The sequence below is a fragment of the Hermetia illucens genome, chromosome 1, assembly GCF_905115235.1.
Source record: "Hermetia illucens chromosome 1, iHerIll2.2.curated.20191125, whole genome shotgun sequence".
Lineage (NCBI taxonomy): Eukaryota > Metazoa > Arthropoda > Insecta > Diptera > Stratiomyidae > Hermetia > Hermetia illucens.
The window spans coordinates 135,530,452-135,548,643 of record NC_051849.1 but is presented as its reverse complement, the minus strand read 5'-3'; the positions used below and the strand labels follow the sequence as shown (position 1 = coordinate 135,548,643).

Below are 18,192 nucleotides of genomic sequence, written 5' to 3'. Positions count from 1 at the left end.
AGGAAACCACTCTGGGCTAACTTACCAGGAGAGGAACAGCCCAAAGTGCTCATTCTGAGACACTAACTAAAGCGATCGTAGAATTAGTTAAAGCTTATCTAGAAGAGCACATATAATACTTGGAAGAATGCTTAATATCAGATGCTAGCCAGAAACACCTAGAAGTAGGAAACATCCCACAATTACCGCGGGTAATAGGTACATTATAGCCATCAAAGGAGTACAATAATTATTATCATAACCACTCTTTTAGATGTTTTTCCGTGCCTTAATTATTTAACAAATGACACACCACAAATTGAGCTAACGATTATTCGTTTGAACATGCCATACTTCCAATATACAAAATAAATATATATATATCCGCTTGCATCATTATCTTCACTCGACTATTGAATATCGTTGACAATTTTTGGAATCGTGTTTTGTTAATCATAAAGGGAAAAAATCAATACTAATGGCAACATCCCCGTGATTCGCGAAATGATATTCAGTTGTAGAATGCAGGCGGAGTCGAAATAGCCTACGAGCGTCCGCAAATATCCAAAAGAAAGATATTTGAAGCAATGGGCAGTTAGAATCCACCAGTTATTTCGATTTTTTATTGATAAAATTTTTGAGATTGGAAAAGAGTTATTTGTTGTCTTTTCTATGTATGTTCAATATTATTTACTAGTTTTCCTCGAACCGCTTTGTACATTTTGACAATTTTTTGCTTCTGAAGAATCGAGGAAAGAATGTTGCATCCCCCTTCCGCTTGTATTGGGAGCTCCCCTTAAACCCAGAATGGTGCCGCTCATTGGATGTAAAGGGACTCACAAACCACATGTTCCCACCAAATTTCGAGACAATAGCTTCAGTCGTTTCCGAGTAAATTGGGTATGACAGGCAGACATAAAATCGATTCTATCTTATTAGAACCCAAGACTTTAAAAAGATCGAATGTTCTTCACCACTGACTCTGCCTGCCCAACTAGTTGAAAAATAGAAAACAACAAAGTTTACGTTTACATCAATAGCGTATAAACATAACATGCATATCTGCTCACATATTGTACATCACCATCAACAATTGTGAAGAATTTCTTCATTTCCTACGTCTTTTTTGGCTCGTCTACTACAATGCTATCGTTTGGTCGATCTTTAGAATGTAAAGTCGATTTCAAAACAGAACATAGCAGATTCATTCTTCAGGACTGGAATACCATTTTTTCTACTACTTCGCGGACTCCGGCCTCTCGATCCCCGTGAATCTACAATTTGATTCCGTTCACTGCTCAGTGTTGTTTTCGTTGCAGCTTTAGAGAACGCTTAAGTATAGGAGTGGACTGAACCCTTGTTTACTAATGGAAGTTTCATTGGTCGCCTGGAGCAAATGATCCAATCGCTGGAGAACACGGAGAAACTCATCAGATAATAGATATCCTAATCACCAACTTTCCGCTGGGATATTGTACGAACTATGATCGCATCTGCCGCGTTGACGAATGAATGCAGCCACGAACTGTGGCTTATCAATTTTCCAGTTAGCATCTTTCGCGCAAGATCTATGATCTCCGCTTCCACTGATCTTCAACGTTCTCGCTTTCAGCATCTTTTGAGAGCATATCTGAGATCTGCGCGGACGGCAGAGTGTACCGCTAATGGAACCACTCGAAGGCAATAAAGAGTTGAACGTGTTGCCTGACGGCTGTAGTTGTGTAGTGTACGGAACAATGAAGCACTCTGAGGCAGCGAAACGAGGCAATTCTGATTACGCTTTCTTGGCCTTGAACTCGGATGAATTGTGTTGTACTTGGCGAGGGCATGACGTAACTCATTGCAGTGATTGAACAGACTCTCAGCGGGGCTCCCAAGCTTTGATGTTTTCTTGAATCTGTTTTTATCAAATGTCACATATTCTAAATAGCGACAACGAAAATATCAAACGTTGCACACACAGATGCATACATATAAGTATGGGGCACATTGTTTGCATAATTAAGCCGAATGTTCAGGCCAGTGGATTTTATTATCAACTTTTTAGCGTAAATAGTTAAATTTCGCTGTGGCACGTTTATCTACATAGAACAGTTTAATGCATCTTGCCGGCGTCTTGTGCAATTGGTAACGCATACAGAAAAACTGAGTTATTTAGGTAGTAATGAGCACCACCATCCTGCGACAAGTTGCGTAGTTCATTTGATCCATTATTCATTGTCAGACTGGGGTTGGACCCTACCTAGTTTTTCGGCCAAGACGTTCATTGCAACAACCACAATATATCTAATAGGCAGCACCCACCAGAGTGCAGCGAAGATATAGTATCCACACTCAATGGACCGAGCTTGCGAATGCATTGGGAAGTTTTTTCGTACACATCATGGGCCCTAAACCACATGTAGATACTGCTCGATGTTGAAGGCCTATGATATGCATGGATAAGCTTCCCAATACATTCACAAGTCCCGTCCATTCATTTTTCATTCATTTTATTTTATTGGTTCATAGTGACTTACTACTAGACAATGCTTACTTAAGGCTAGCTTAAATAATAGCTAATTGTACTTAACTCTATAAAATGGGTGACTATTACATTGTTTGGCCAGCCGGACCTTCTCTGGAGTTTATTCTACTATGATTATGTGTATACATCGATCTTAACAATGTTGGTAATACTTTATCATTTACCAAAAACTGCGCCCGCACTAAAGGCGCGAGAAGTCACGTCCATTGAGTGTCGATACTGCCTATTAAATACTGTGGTACCCGCACTTAGTAGTCCCGGATTTGCTGTGTACAAATAATCTTCTCTAATACATTTGCAAGTCCAAGACCATTGAGTGTAGGTACTGCCTGTTTGATATACTGTGCCGTAAACCAAAATGGACCTTTCTGTGCGTTGACGGTATGATAACCAATTTGCTTGGGTTCGTCTTATGTTTGCCCCACTGCTATAGGCTACAGGTTGAATTTTCAACCCCATCCCCGGAGGGAGCGGACAATTTATGGAGGGAGAGGAGGAGGTCTCTACTTTTGAAACCCGGCGAAAACCCGTGGTGGCCACTTCCCTTAAAATGGCCGTGCCGTTATCTGTTAATCACAAGAAAATACTCCCTCTTCGAGGCGCCATAACTTTTCAAGGGGGATGGGGAGGGGCGTGGGAGGGGAGAGTTATGGCAATTCTTCAACAGTGTTATCAAGGGGAGATCGTCTTCCTCCTGCATACCCTCTTTGTTCTCTCTCTCCCCGAGAATGACACTGTTAAGTCAAACTTTAGCATGATGATACAAAAAAAACCATAATTAAGTATCTTCCTCATCCAAACTTGTATGACTCAACGAAGTTTTTTCAATTCGTCTCCCCGTCCCTTTTATTTATTTGTTTTTCTGTTTAACAGATTCTCCATAAAGCTGTTTGGGTGTAAGTGTACATTATACTTATGAAAATAATCATTTGTTGCTTCCGAAGCAATGTTGTCTTCAAGTACTCTGAAACGATTAAGTTGTCGGCACTATCATTACGTTCGTAGTCTACCTTCGGTTAGGATGGCGAACTCCGCCCTAATCTACCTCTCTTACTGAATCATTCCATTCTTATTTTCTGCATTTTCTCCGAAATTCATAAGGGTATTTCAAGGACTATCTGATCAGATATCATTGTAAAAGTGCAACATGGCTCTTTTAACTACGGGTTTATTGCGACGAGTCTACTTCAATTCAAGCTGTTATGCCTATATCTGCTAATTTGAAAAGGCTAGTAGATCTTGCTTAGCCTTGTAAATCGAATGCACCATATTTGCTTTCTTCCTTTCAGATGTCCCCTGGGAAACCTCGGTTCATCCATGCGTTTTACGTGGCCGGCTGATGTAAAGACGGAGGCTTTCGATTTCCCATATATAGTATACAGCTGCACAATGTACCCTATTCACCATTTGCCATTATCTTCAATTGACCCAATAATTGCCTGGGAACTCGTCAATCGGAAGCATTTACTACCTTCCTCCAGCCTGTTTATAATACTACAGGACCCAATAGATATCTTGTATGTTGCCAAGGTAATAGCCCTTATTTCGAAAGCATGATCCAGCTATGGATTTGCTCTCTTTGATTGTGGTCGTCTGTTATCAATGAGCTGTTCACTTGTTCAAAGTTATAGCCGTTCATTGTTATGTTTTGTCTTCTCTATCCTCTGGACGGTATTATTTTTTCGTCTTATTCCTATTTGCTTTAAGGTCGCTTCCACTGCCCCATGTAGTTTTCAATTGGACCTATACCTTTTCACGTAGGCTGATGATTGGCTCATTGCTATTCTAAAGAGTCTGATAAATGTTGATGGGACTTCCAACTCGAGCAATATTTTTGCAGTATTGCACGATTGGCACTGTTGTATGCTTGATATAATCTTATATTATTATAATATTCCCCAGTTATATTGTCTGAAACTAGGGAATTTAGGCACGATAAGTTGTATATACATATAAGACAAATTACATTTTTTCGTCAATGTCATTGAGTAGTTGAAATACCATTGCTGACAGTTTCAGGAGCTCATGTATGAAGATGAGTGGGTCAGTAACTTGCTTGGTTTAAGTAATTTCGAGGTATGGATGGCTTCGGTGTAGTAGTGTTGAGAAGTTCCTCAAATAAATCAGCCCATCTGTTCTTTATTTTTTCAATTCGAAATTGAAATCCTGCCTTCATATGCTTGACAATTCTTTATTCTAAAACCAATGATGCTAGATGCTTGTGTACGTTGTGATCAAAAGATGGAGGTGGCAGTGGCAGTAGAGGACACACATTAAGAAAGAGCAAGGGACAAGAGAAATAAAGGCTTCTTGGAAAGTTTGGAGGGCTTTACACCGTTGATCGTGGGGGAGTAGTGTGCGGGAGAAAATTTCTGTCCAAATATTCTCGTCCGCCATCTCTGCAGCTGATGTTTCTATATTCATGTCAAAGCTGTTTTACAGTGTCAAGTTCTTAACATCACATATCATAGTGTTTATTTCTTTCAGCTATGACGCGTGGTTCGATGTTTTACGCCGCCAGGAGATGGGTATATTGGGTTGACATATATATGTTCAATTTGATTGGATTGGATTGTGTATATCTCATATTACCTTGTAAACATTTTTCTGTATCAACTAGGTGCTTTCAGGAACCAATTCTCGATACTTCTAATTAGGTTGTTCGCAACTCGTAATTGACTGTCAAACAGAATTTTGATGTTACATTGGGAGCAGGCACCGATGAATCACTCCCCCAAAAGGAATATCCTTCTCATAACATCAACGTTGATGAGGCTAATATTACGGAATTTGCCATGCACTGGCCTGGCCTCTGGAATGGAAAAGGAACCTGTTCCGAAGACATGGCGTTTAGGATGGCCACTGTAATGCGTAGACACTGATTCGCTCTTCTTCAAAATATCAGTGTCGCTTCATCATATTTCCCGCAGTGCAGTGATGTCAACATTATATGTGGAAAGGATATCGGTTTTTGTGTAGCTGAAGTTTCATCCAGTGCGCACAAATTCTATGACAAAATTCACATATGACTGTTTTCATTACGTGGTTTGCTTTTATGGAGTCTATTATATTTCTGTCTGGCTTTTTTTTGGTCCCGAGCCAATCATATACACGATTTTGATGTATCAACTATGCATTTTCATTTACCCACCAACTGAACTGTATTAATTCATTTCCCGTTGGTCACGATAAGAACCTGTTGTCCAGGACTTTATTGGTAAAGCTGAGATATTTTATAGGAGAAGACATTTCTCAAGTTTCGTTGCCTTGGGTTAAGAAGACTATACCATATTGATATTTTATGGAGACGGAAAAGTCTTGAACACATGCGACGGGAGTTGCGCGAACAAAATTCCGCGCATAAGGGCTGGTTTTTGTGCCGTGTATGTGATGCAGTGCATTGGTGTGTACCCACGTGGTTCCAAACACATGGCTGCGAGTTGCTGTGAGCAGGTGGCACCATCTGTCATAACAGCAAACATTGCACAGCTATTTATGGCTTCCCAGAGAGGCAGAGCTTCCTTAAAGATGCGTTTCGGATTAATGGTTATGGATATTAGTGGAATCATTGAGCAAATGATGCTTTTAAATTCCTCTATAAGAAGCTTAGTGGAAGCAAACACGCGCAACATTCTCCGCAATAGATCCATGTCTGCTCTCCTAGGAAGTGAGGAGGAAATAATGCATTCAAGACCAATCTTTCGTATGCATCTGCGTCCTGCTGCTGCTTTCTTAACCGTCAATTTTATTCTTTCCGGGTTGTCAGTATCTCGGCAGATGCCGGATTTTACTTAATACTAGCATTAAGTGCCAAGCATTTAGACTCGGACGATCCTACCTACTTAAAAAATATAGGGTTTAGTGGTGGGCTCCCCCTGCTCTATCATTTTGAGCTTTTTATAAGCGCAAGAGGTTCGATGGTCTAATTGACAAATTTGATGGTGTATTCGTCATTCGCGATGGTGAACAGCTAAAGGATTAGAAGAGGCATTTCCACACGATAGCTAAAATGATTGGTTATTGCAATGCGGAGAAATGAGCTATATTTCCCCACAATAATGAAATCATATTGAGAGCCAGAAAAATTACTGAATATGACGGACAGTCGCTCTACAGGATTCCAAAAGGAAGTTCGACACAACAAGTATTTCTTTCGAATAAAAATACCTAACTTTGGTAGTGATTTTCTTTTGCGTAGCTCATAATGCTATGGTAATCTACGAAACGTTATTAGTTTAGCAGGAAAATGAATTAACAAATTTTCCTTTAAAACAATATCGAAAGACTGCTACCAAAATGGTTATGCTAGAATATAAGAATGTACCAGCAAAAGGATAATATATTAATGAGATAAGAAAGGCGCGGATCGATTTATTTACCCAGCTGAAATACATAGTGCGGAGATAAGACGCTGGACTGGTTATCACGTTATTCTGGAGATCATATCACTCATATCTTACCTACTCCTCGCGACAGTACTATAGCCAATAGCACAAATCGAAAGAAGTATCCCCAAACAGAATAAGTAGAAACAACAAAATATGGAAAAAGCAGTTAAGAATGGCTTCGCCGATATTCCTACCACTGAAAAATTACCATTGTTCCCATGTCGGGAACTTTCGCCTGACTAGAACACCTAGGGAAAATTAGAAACCTTAATATACTCCAAAAGACGAGAGTTCGCAACACTAGATGGACTAAAGGGTGCGGAAATCGGTCAAAATGATATCGGCCGTTTGCATTCATTTACGTATATACCAAGCCCTAATTACATAAGCACGGGTTTTAATTGTGAAAATTTCTGGAGATGTAACATAGGGTGTACTACAGTTTTGTCTCAATGACCAGTTGTCATTTTGCTTTTGTTCTCATAATATTTGTGTTTGGACCAATGGTACATTTTATATTTACATGGCCTATTGCTACACAAAATGCTTAATATAATAGAATAAATCTAAACTCCATGGCAATTTCTATCTCATAATTTGAGTAATTAACAATTCGATTTGATTGTACAGCGTGACTCTTTCAAGCTGCTTACAAACTCCCTAGATTTTGGGAAATGATACAATGCGTCATTCGCAATGAAAACTAAACCGTCTGCAGTTTTCTAGTACAAGTAATTCCTCTAACTAAATGTTTATCACAAAAAATTACACATTATTTCCCGAAATTTTCCGCAATGGTCTGTGGAACGAGCAACTGAGCAACATTTATTCGAGCAGTTTTTAATTGCTCTTTATTTCCTGAATCTTTTTCATGACTAATAACTCATACTGGAAAAAATCTAATCGTCTAAATGGTCGATCAGCGTATCAACCTCTGGTTTCGATATCGATTGAATCATCAAGGTTGCCAATAATTAGTTCTATTAGGCATGAGCGTAACACAATAACTAACCTGCGCTAATCGCCAAACAGTTTAGCACCAATTATTATTTTCTTTGTAGGCTTATAGTAGGCTGTCGTGCCTAATGGCTGGCTTTTTTTTAGGCCCGGGCAGCATTGAGACAAAACAGCGTGCGGGACTTTTTAATGAGAAACCAAACAGTGGCCCATCCATATGTTCACACACTAGACACCAGCAATGTTAGGTGTTGCTATTGTAAAGTTTACGAACTTCAGCCATGAGACTAATTGACTTGCTCCGCAGGTTTGACTGTTCAAATTTTCGTACATTACCAGCTTCGCTCGTGGCCTTGGTAAAGGTTAACACATTAATTCAATATTGTCGCTAGTGAATTTTTGGTCGGCAAACGCTACGCTAGAGAATTGAAAGATAGTGACTGTGACTACACATGAAACTGCTTTCAGGGTTGCAAAGATACTGAAAGCAGTTTCGACTCGAATACGGTTCAGTAGACCCAAGAGGAAGCAGAATGGAGAAATGAATGAACGAAATATTATCGTATACACTAGAATCATTAATGTAAAACTAGCCATAAAGATAAGAACAGCAAATTATACAGTTGGCCTTGAATCGGTAGAATGTTTCAATCCCAAATTATGACTAACCATTCGAAAAGACAAAAATTTATTGTGTTCTTAGAATTCTGCTTGTACTGAAGGTTCCCATCCTTTGGTTACTTTTGTGAGTAAGTTGTTCATTATCAGCTTATGTACCACCACAAGTCTACGAGTTATTTTGTTTCGATATCTTTGGCATTACTATCCGTTGTGGTACTGCTACTCATTCATTTTTTTCGGAAAAACGAAGATGAAGGCAGAGACACACGTTACTACTGCCCATTACCACTTTGCACTATATTGCTAATTGGTTATGCTAGTAATCTGAAAGTTCGACAACCATCGAACGCGTTGATTTCAACACTATCTGCTATGAACCCTGCTCTGTGAAAATGATAACTTTCTCCATGGGATCCATGAAGTTTTCTTGCCATTGTATCAAATACTAAAACTGCAGGCAAGGATTCATTAGTACGAATTAAGAAAAATCAGTAATTGTATGGTGGGGAGATGAGAGTGAGAGTTATTTATTGGAAAATATAATAATTCATTTTTTCTCAAATACATCAACTCATCATCATCATCAGCAACGGCGCAACAACCGGTATCCGGTCTAGGCCTGCCTTAATAACGAACTCCAGACATCCCGGTTTTGCGCCGAGGTCCACCAATTCGATATCCCTAAAAGCTGTCTGGCGTCCTGACCTACGCCATCGCTCCATCTTAAGCAGGGTCTGCCTCGTCTTCTTTTTCTACCATAGATATTGCCCTTATAGACTTTCCGGGTGGGATCATTCTCATCCATACGGATTAAGTGATCCGCCCACCGTAACCTATTGAGCCGGATTTTATCCACAACCGGACGGTCATGGTATCGCTCATAGATTTCGTCATTGTGTAGGCTATGGAATCATCCATTCTCATGTAGGGGACCAAAAATTCTTCGGACGATTCTTCTCTCGAACGCGGCCAAAAGTTCGCAATTTTTCTTGCTAAGAACCCAAGTTTCCGAGGAATACATGAGGACTGGCAAGATCATAGTCTTGTACAGTAAGAGCTTTGACCCTATGGTGAGACGTTTCGAGCGGAACAGTCTTTGTAAGCTGAAATAGACTCTGCTGGCTGACAACAACCGTGCGCGGATTTCATCTTCGTAGCTGTTATCGGTTGTGATTTTCGACCCTAGATAGGAGAAATTATCAACGGTCTCAAAGTTGTATTCTCCTATCCTTATTCTTCTTCGTGTTTGACTAGTGCGGTTTGATGTTGTTAGTTGATTCGTCTTCGGTGCTGACGTTACCAGCATATATTTTGTCTTGTCTTCATTGATGTGCAGCCCAAGATCTCGCCCCAATGGCCGCCTGCTCGATCTGGATGAAGGCAGTTTGTACGTCTCGGGTGGTTCTTCCCATGATGTCGATATCGTCAGCATAGGCCAGTAGTTGGGTGGAATTGAAGAGGATCGTACCTCTTGCATTTACCTCGGCATCACGGATCACTTTCTCGAGGGCCAGGTTAAAGAGGACGCATGATAGAGCATCCCCTTGTCGTAGACCGTTGTTGATGTCGAAAGGTCTTGAGAGTGATCCTGCTGCTTTTATCTGGCCTCGCATCGTAGAATCTGGCTGACTACGGAATCGTGGAGGATCGATGAATGGAAAAGGTTGAAGGATCTATTGACGGCTATGAGTAATGGCTGTTGTAACGCACTCGAGCTCCGAACTCCGCCGTGACAAAAGGGAAAACCTAGTAGCGATTATCAGAGCGACATATGATGGCGATGTCACGTGCTCCACCGAGATAAAATGTCGGAGTATTTTGTGGTCTAAAGCGGAGTCCGCCAGGTTTGCATCTTGTCACCGATATTATTTCTTCTTGTTATCGGTGATGTTCTTCATATTTCCTTATCCGGAGGATGTGGGAGAATTTATTGGACTATGACATATTTCCTCAAACACCTCGACTATGCTGATTACATCCGTTTGCTCTCTCACTGGATCACGGACCTTGGCCAAATGGCTCTGGATTTGAAAAGAGAGGCAAATAGAGCTGGACTGAAAACCAAGGTTCATAGTCTGACGGGTCATCGCACTCTATCTGCTTGAATGGGCAGAGTATCGAAGGCGCCGTTCTATTTGTATATCTGATAAATATGGTTTCTGCCGACGGTGGCACCGAACTGGATGTTGCCCGATGCATTCACAGCGCTAGATCTGCTTTCGCTGTATTGTATAAAATCGGGATATGCAGTTATCTCAACACCAAAACCTAGTTGAGACGGTTCTATACTAGTGTTTTTTATTTGTTGCTATATGGGTGTAGTTGAACAGTTCGCAGTTGGCCAAAACGTATGTGTGTTGATGCCTCCTGTCGTGTCGATTGTCACACAGGCAGTTTAGGCAGTGTGCGAGAATTTTATGCGCATCTTCATCGCGAGTAGCACTTTTTGTGAATGCTGAATCAAAAAACTTCTGAAATTTGCGTTTCAACGCCTTTCATGACTAGAGTTGAACAGATTATGCGATCCGACTTGCCGTAATGTAGATGCTTTCGGTCCAACAGGCAGAATAGACTTGCGCTGTTCCGGCTTAACTGACAGGTCTGCTGGAAAGTGAAAGTGAGTTCAATTCTAGTCGTGAAAGGCGTTGAAACGTCAAAAGACGTCGGATTGAACTTTTTTTTATCCTAAACGATAAGACTCCCAGGACAGAGGGGAGATAGTGCCTGATGGGTTGCCTCTGTCAATCAATTCTATAGAAAAGGTGTGGGAGGCCTCGAAATTAATACTGAGAATCGAATATTGAATGCTACCCATTACCATTTTTCTGTTTAAATTATGCCTTTACTTGGCTGATAATAAAGTGCTTGTATAGGTACCATTCACTACTGTGTGGGAAAGGAACATAGTATTTCCCTGCGCAATAAATTACATTAGATCTGCCAACTGTGGTGCCAGACATGGAGAAAATCTGTTGGAAAATTCAGAGAAGATTTTTGAATGTTAAAATAAATGGAGCTTTGAAACTTGTTCCTAAATCTGTAGGCATATTTGGTTCTTGCTCTCCCTCGGAATCAAATAAGAAAATGAAATGTGACCCTATGTGCTTACATAATACCAGAACAAAACTAGTGGAGCAGGTGAAGAAGAAAGATTATATCAGAATGCTGATATGATTTTCATAGGTCACACTTCAATACAGGCGCCGCAAATCTGTAAGCAGTTGTGAGAAATCAATCGATTGACGGAACAGAAAGAATAAAATTCCGGATGGCAAAATAATGTCAGACGTGAAGATTAAGCATGATGTTTAACTGCGTGGCAGTTATGCATCCTCTGTTATTTTAGAAGTACGCCAGATGAAAATTTTGATCAATAGTGTCTTTTATGACTAAAGACCTTGCGGTCGGTTTATGGAACCTTTTTCATTATGGTCTTATCGACCATATTGTTGTAATAAAAATCGGATAGAAGTGTTTATTGTTCTATTGCTATCATCATATTTGAAAGATGTGGGGATTTTTACGAGTGACATATCTGCACTATAGATAAATGATCTTAGATTAACGCCACGGATGCGTCTCTTATAATTCGATGAGGGATTAAAACAGGAATTTTACTGACTGGTAGGGAAAACGCTGCCCCAAAGCCTGATACTTCATGTTTACAGTTTAGTTCACGATTGTCCATAAAATCCTTATAGGAGGTTGTTAATAACGCAGTGAAATGAGTCCCTTTGGCTATTTCGCTCATGAAACCTTTATATTCAAATTGCAGCAAAGGTGAGACAGTAAAAATACAATGAAAGTGTAAACTTTTAACAATGGTCATGTTCCTCAGGTAAATAAAGAAAGAAAAAACAGCCGACTTTTTGGGCCAAGTAAATTCTATGAATATCTTAGACGAACAAAGCTGAAAGCTTAGGTTAATGTGCAAATTTCAAAGGGGAGTTGACAGACCTAGGGAATGAGCCAGATTCCTCTATATCAACACGGATAATAAAAAATTTCAAAATTGCAGAGGAGATAGGATGTTCTAATATAAACAGTTGCTCGTCTCTTCATAATACTTCAAGGGCTATAGAGCGGATACAACTGCTTAACGCATTTTCCATCCTGTATAATATCAGAGTGAAATTATGCGATGTTTCCAACGATTAATTAATTGAAGTAATAAAAACTTTTGTTTCTTTTTCGTTGGTGTGGATATTTATTCTTGCAAACACCGATATTTCGGAAACCACTTGTTCCCTCCATCAGTGCTAACAAGTTTGTATAATAACTTAGAGGTAATTGATCTCGTCTGAACGTCTGAAGCGCTGTGAATCCCTTTACATATGGTAAACGCCATATTCTCATATATGCAAAAGGAGGTGCACATTTTTCCCCCACAGAATGTGGGCCATGTGGAAAGTGAAAGAGCTTGACTAGTACTTTTCGAAACTGATCTTATTTCTGATATTGGGTCAAACATAACGGAGGCAGCGCTCAAAATGTGCGCCTCGAAAAGTGTAAAAGGTCTTGTTCCAAGAACCTATCCAACCGAAAAATCTGGAAAATTCACAATGGTCCACTTATATAAAACCTAGGCCTCAAAATACATTCCGACACGTGCCCAATACAGTTAATAATAGCATATTACCGTATTTAGAAGTTAGAGGTTAAGTTGAAATGCAATTATTATTAACAAAGTTGTAGAAAGTCAACATTTTGTATTTCACGTTAATTTATCTCAATCTAAGACGTGTAAGGCGCCATCATCATATAAAGTGAACTAATTTTTTACATAAGATGGATCCGGTACTACAATTTGTATCTCTAAATGGGGAGGGGGTGGAAACGTTATTTTCCCCCAGATTTTCAGTTATTTGAAGGTGGTTTGTACTGGTATAGGTTTTATCCCAAAAATAAGAACAACACGCATATCACTAAAATTTTACCGCCTAACCTCATATGTGGATATTTCAGAAATAAGTATATATTTTTTTTATTGCAGGTAATTATAAATGGTGCTGACTTTTAGTGAGTATTTGATTTGGAAATTGTTACTGCCATATTGAAAACTGTTAATTTTTAAAAGTTTTTCAAGGAAAATGAAATTTACCTGATTTTATATATACAATCCCTTCTGACAACATCTCGAATTCAGAAAAGTATTCCAGGAGGGAAGAACAAATATTTCTATCTAGAACCTGGAATCATGACGGATATAAGCAGAAAATGAAATGAATGAAAAAACTGCTAAGGTAATAGGAAACGAGGAAATACGTATTTGCAATAATGAAGAATGTTTGCACTGAAGGGGGATATATACCTAGGAGCCGGAAAAAAGAATATTTTTTTTGATTTTTTCAAAAAAACTATTTGAAATTTGGGATTGGAGTTCTAATTATCTAAAAGTATATACCTCCAAAAATATGTTTAATTTTTTTTATTTAAAAGTATGCTCAAGGATATAGTATAATACTTGATGTATAGAATAACCACAAAAAACCCTGGTTTTCGAGAAATTTTGGGTACCGATTAGAAAAACGTGGGTTTGAGAAAAAAAATTTGGAAATAAATGAAATCCTTGAGAAACATGTTGCATTTCGTCGTCTGGCTTATTTATCGAAATATTACCTTATCGTTTTCATCAGATATTCTGGAGAAATTAAACTTCTAGAAAATATAAAAATAATAGATTTCGATTGACCAACTACGTGTATATCTCCCCTTGAACGGTCTGGATATCATTCATCAAAATCCGAGCAAGATGGATTTTCCATTGATGGCGGCAGAAACATCGAATATTGGACATTGAATAATTCGCCAGAGCATCTACGAATACAGAGTCATCGTGGGTGGTGCGCTTGCTACAAATCCGTATTTCGGGGACCAACTGTCCCCTTTTTCATTGTTTTATTTTCTGAAAAGATAAATCGCTTCACTTCTTCTGATAAAACACTGAAGAAGGGGACAGTTGGTCCCCGATATATGTTTTTTGTATGCATTACAAAGTACTGCAAATCTTTCACTCAGTGTTGAGGTTTCTGAGTTTCAAATCACGCTTTCTTCGTTTCGAAGTCTTATTTATTTAAATATTCAAGGGGAATCATCATCATCATCAACGATCATCAACGGCGCAACAACCGGTATCCGGTCTAGGCCTGCCTTAATAAGGAACTCCAGACATCCTGGTTTTGCGCCGAGGTCCACCAATTCGATATCCCTAAAAGCTGTCTGGCGTCCTGACCTACGCCATCGCTCCATCTTAGGCAGGGTCTGCCTCATCTTCTTTTTCTACCATAGATATTACCCTTATAGACTTTCCGGGTGGGATCATCCTCATCCATATGGATTAAGTGACCCGCCCATCGTAACCTATCATGTCATGGTATCGCTCATAGATTTCGTCATTGTTTAGGCTACGGAATCGTCCATCCTCATGTAGGCGGCCAAAAATTCTTCGGAGGATTCTTCTCTCAAACGCGGCCAAGAGTTCGCAATTTTTCTTGCTAAGAATCCAAGTTTCCGAAGAATACATGAGGACTGGCAAGATCATAGTCTTGTACAGTAAGAGCTTTGACCCTATGGTGAGAGGTTTCGAGCGGAACAGTCATTGTAAGCTGAAATAGGCTCTGTTGGCTGACAACAACCGTGCGCGGATTTCATCATCGTAGCTGTTATCGATTGTGATTTTCGACCCTAGATAGGAGAAATTGTCAACGGTCTCAAAGTTGTATTCTCCTATCTTTATTCTTCTTCGTGTTTAACCAGTGCGGTTTGATGTTGTTGGTTGATTCGTCTTTGGTGACAATAAGGGCAATAAACGGATATAATCTAATTAAATATTGTCGTTAGAAGAAGGACAAAGAAGAAAGCTTAATCCACGCTTGAAATTAGAGAACGAGCGAGAGTTTAGTGGACGAGGCTTTAATGCCCTCTACGGATATCAGCAGACGCGAAGCAGGCCATCAGGTGAGTAGAAAGTCTATAGAAGGTACACCTATCGAGGAAGTTTCTGTATAATTTTAACTAGGAGATTTTAAAAGAGTAGAATTGGGTAGGATAATCCACACGGGGATAGTTTCTTTTTAAATAAGAGGTATTGTAGTACAAATCACAGATGACGGAGCAATATATAAGGGAATTAAAAAATGTTAGAGAGGATTGGCGCGAATTAAAGTTAGAGAATATTCCGAATAGGAAGCGCAGCATTGTGCAATTGCAGACATACAGGCAGGGTTTGTCAGGGCGGGGTTTATCATCGAAAGGTATCGAATGAAGCTACGGTATGATGGATGATGATGAATTGCTAGAAGAGCTAACAAACACTGGAACACGGATCTAGGGTTACGCTGATATTATTTTAATCTGGAGGAGCAAATATGAGTACACCCTATGTGACAGAATCCAACCCGGACTGCGAGTCACTAGTAACTGGTGCAGGAAGGCGTGGCTGCGGATCAATTCAACCAAGGCCAGTATAGTACCATTCACTAGGAAACACAAGCTCAATCATCTGAGAGCTAGTAGATTATATGGCATGGAGGTGTAACGAGTAATAGAGGTCAACTAGACCAAAAATTGTTCTGGAAAACACCTTTGAAAACATATGTCGGAAAGCCACAAGGACTCTGATGACTTGCAGGTCCATAGCATGGAAGAAAAGATGGGGATAGTAATAGTAAGGCCAATGATTACTTATAAGGCGGTAATCGTGGCAGACAGAACGGAACTGAGCACAACAGCCAGGGAGTTACAGAAACTTCAAAGACTGGCTTACGTGTGTACCAGTGGGCCAATAGGAACAGGTCCAACGGCATCCCTAGGAGGCCTTCTGGGGTTAACTCCTCGCCCTCTGCACATAGAGATGTAGGCAAGAAGAACGATCCTCAGAATATCCAGGAGTACCAGTGAGGCGGGGAGCTGCCTACATCAAAGGAAAATTGATATTATTTCCAGGCGGCATCCCGGATTGTTGATACAAGGGATAACATGGTAACAAGGTTTCACTTCGGTAAGAAGTTTAAAACGCGTTGGAGCAACATGTCAAACTGGGAGAGCGTGGTATTGACATACGGCTTAAACCAGCAGCTGGTTACTTGATACCCTCGGGCTTACAGCATAGGAAGTAGGAGCCGGGATCATTGATCTAAGAAAAACGCGCTTTGAACCAATACATACCAACATATTTCAGGCAGAAATATACGCTATGGATCTCCTTCAACCTGGAAAGGAACTATACGGCGCAGAACATTCTAACATGCTGTTCTAATCGAAAACCAAGCCGCTATTAAAGCACTACTAGGCAAATTTTGAACTGGTATAGCAATGCCTTAACAAACTGAATACGTTCGGCTTGTTCAATAAGGTTTGGATACTCTGTGTTCCAGGCCACATTGGGTTAGAAAGCATTAAGACAGCGAACCAGCTGGCAGGAAACACAATAATTCTTTTTTGACGCGGTGTGGCTTCCCTTGACAATATTATTATTACTTCTATTATATATCCAGGAAGGCAGCGACAATGTACTGTTTGTACTGTAGTGACCGGGAATTAAGAAAGCATTGTCTTCTCTGTTTCTTGGACACCATCTTACGAGTCTCGCAGATTGGCTAGTGCTTTCAATGTTTTGATATTTGTCCGACTAATACCGCCCCTTGGCGGTCGTGATGGCAGACTTGTACTTCTTCGCTGGCTGGTTTCGCAGTTCGTGACTGTTTACCTGTTTCCAGAGGTTGCTTGGCGTCCGAGCCCTTTCACATACTGGTCCGCTTGTGTTGTTGTTCGACCTCGTCTTCAAATCGATTGCGTTACTTCTGCTCGTTTGCTAGACGTTTGTTGTTATATTCTTGGACAATCGCCTGCTATTTAACGAGCTCCTATTCATCCTGTTCTTCGACAGTACTGGCCTTGTTATTCTTCGCAATCTTGCTCACAATATGTGTCGTCTTCTGGTACTGATTCTTGAGCAGGACTCCAGTGGACCTCCGCTTTCTTGCCGATTTCCAATGACCGACATTCGGATTCCACACTAGTCCGCCAGAAAGACCTTGAAATACCTGGAGAACGAAGAAGGTTTCATTAACATCTGTGTAACAAGTGGATCTAAGTCCCATTCCATTCGTCGAACCATTTTATTTGCAAGGATACTATCAGTAATAAACGTTTGCCCCTGGGTATAATTGCGTGCTTTTTTCTGATTGCCTTCTTTTCGCCCCAGATCACTATCTAGAGCACACTTTAAAAAAAAAATCCTATAAATATTTCCCATTGAACATGCAATTCCTCTCACTTTTTCTTCATTACTATGGTCCGTATCTGATAAAGCAAGAATGCAGGCATTTTCATCAATGTTTTCTTGTTTTATTTTTTGATGCTTTCAAATCTCCAAACAAATTAATACTGAAGTAAATCTATATGACAAGCCCTTTACAAATTCAAATCATAAAATGGATATTACTAGATTAAATGCAATCTAAATGTAATTTAAACGTGTGTGCATTTCATTGTCGGGCACTGTAAATGCAACTGAAGGTTAACAAATATCTAACTGAACATGGCCTCTAACCTTAGGAAAAGGTGACAAAGAAATAATGGTAAGAAGGAAGAGGGTGGGATTCACAGCAGAAGGGGGGTATATTATGTATATTTCACTCAAAGAGCACTTATTTCTTACTGGCCTTAGATGAAATGGGATCGAATAAAAAATAAAGTTCGAATGCCAACTTTGGAAAA

General features: G+C 39.9%; 1 protein-coding gene across 1 annotated transcript in view; it reads left to right on the top strand.

Annotated features, from left to right (window-relative positions):
• Positions 1 to 18,192, top strand: part of LOC119658720 (protein gustavus) — a 293,290-nt gene that overhangs the window by 243,166 nt on the left and 31,932 nt on the right. The window lies entirely within an intron of this gene.